Here is a 2,248-nt window from a genome sequence, read left to right on the forward strand (position 1 = left end):
GCCTTTAAAAATCTACTAGGCAGGCTGAGCCCTTTAATTCTGTCGTTCTAACATATACTTTCCAGCTCCCAGACATTTTTATTCTGTCCCTGCCCTCTCTCCACTTATGCAGCAAATATTGAAGCTGTACAGATAAACTACAGATATGGAGGGAAAAAGATAAGTTAAACACTGTGATGAAACATATCACAAAGGTAGTACCACTTTTTTCTCTCAGGATAAAACTTCTTAGCACACCTAATATGAATCTAGAATTCTTCCCAGGGTTTTCAGGAAGTAATTCTTCATTCTGTATTTATGGTTTGTATTCCATATTTCTACAAATGTAACCTTAGTTTTGCTAATATTAATGCAATATTAAAGCAAGACTGTCTTATAAATTAGTCGGGACATCAAATAATCCATATGATTATATTTTTTTGATTACTTAACATGACTGTTACCAGCAATAACTTCATAGTTCCGAATCATAAATCAAAAATATTTAATTAGCTTTAAAAGCATTAGTTGGTGTGGAGCCCCTTTTCAACAGCTCTCCTAATTAATAATGAGCTGTCATTGGCAGTTCATTTCAGATCAGCCTGTCAGCTGTTTGCAATCTGTCTACAAAGGCAAAATGCAGATTATATAGAGCATATAAAGCAAAATAAAAGAGAGATAGAAGAAATTATAAAGCTTATTAAAGTGAGAAAAGAGGTCATACTGCCTTAAAAAAGAAGCAGATTGAATTCATCCAATAAAGCATGTAAAACTTGGATAAATGAGTCTAAGTTTGGGGAAAATAATCTGAACAGTCTTTATTTCATGTTGGGCTCCTAATATAGTCATTGTCAGTTAGGATCTCATAGACTGCGAGGCAGTGAAGTGAATAGACATGCTCTCCTCCCACTTCTAATCTGTTTCTCCAGACTCTCAGCTTGTTAAAACAAACTGCCCCTCTTTGCTTATGTACATGCTCAAGTTTGCTCTGGCAGGTGGTAAAAAGGTAGAGACTATATAATTCTTAGCAAAGGCCACAGCCACAGAAGCACTGTGATGCTTAAAACAAGAATACACTTTCCAAGACATGGGATCAGAATATCTTAGTTAAAACCTGTGCTGTTACTGGTTTTGCTATGCCCCTGCAAGTCTCAACATTTTCTTCCCATTCTCCAGTTCCCCTTTCCATATGATTAGATGTCAAAACATAAAACAAATGAATCTAACTTTTATCAGTGGAGTGCTAAATCTTATATAGTGTGAGTCAAGTCACAAGGTCACCTCCAAAACTTTTTCTTACCATTGTACTACTTTAGTTAACAAGTGACAGGAATTCTATTTAGGGATAACAGATTTACTGTACAGACAGCTTCTTCTAGTGGAAGTTTTCACTAGATTTCATCTTCTTTGAGATATTTTGCAAATATCATGTTGCCAGTTATTATTAGACCTCATGTTAATTTAAAAATAAAAATTCCACTTGACAAAAATATTATCGTACATGTGCCTCCTTTGGCTCAAAGCTATCAATCATCATGATGAAGTAGACATAAGTTATGAGATTTCCATGGAGGAAAGAGTACTGGACCAGTGAGAGAATGTTATAACCCAGCTGTAGCAATAATTCCAAGCAGCTTTTAGGCACTGAAGTCTTAATAAACTTAAACACTTGTTTAAGCCAGATTTATTGACGCAGCTTCACATAATGTAGTTCTGGTTTAGGGTTTTCTATTCTGGGCAGAGCACCAACTGGAAAGAAGCCTTGGAATATGCGCTCCCTAGTCCACTGGAGAGTCCTCTGAAAGCATCATATACCTTTTTCTCTGCTCTTCCCTGTACTCCCATCACATGTATTACTAATATTAAATAATAAGATAGTTCACTATTCTATGATGCAAAAGTAAAATAAAAGGAAACCAAAAGGTTCATTTTTTATTCACCAAAAGAGGATGTATGTTACTAAGCTTACACCTGAGACAGCAGGTTTTTGACAGTTCCCATGTGGAAATTTGCCATTGCCTTGGATATCTCTGAAAGCTCTTACTGTTTTCTTTTTTTTCAATAAGAAAGAAGATAATTGAAACCAAAAGGTTCATTTTTTATTCACCAAAAGAGGATGTATGTTACTAAGCTTACACCTGAGACAGCAGGTTTTTGACAGTTCCCATGTGGAAATTTGCCATTGCCTTGGATATCTCTGAAAGCTCTTACTGTTTTCTTTTTTTTCAATAAGAAAAAAGATAAGTGCACACTAAATTTTCTATTTGCA

This window comes from Geospiza fortis, unplaced genomic scaffold (assembly GCF_000277835.1).
Source record: "Geospiza fortis unplaced genomic scaffold, GeoFor_1.0 scaffold53, whole genome shotgun sequence".
NCBI lineage: Eukaryota > Metazoa > Chordata > Aves > Passeriformes > Thraupidae > Geospiza > Geospiza fortis.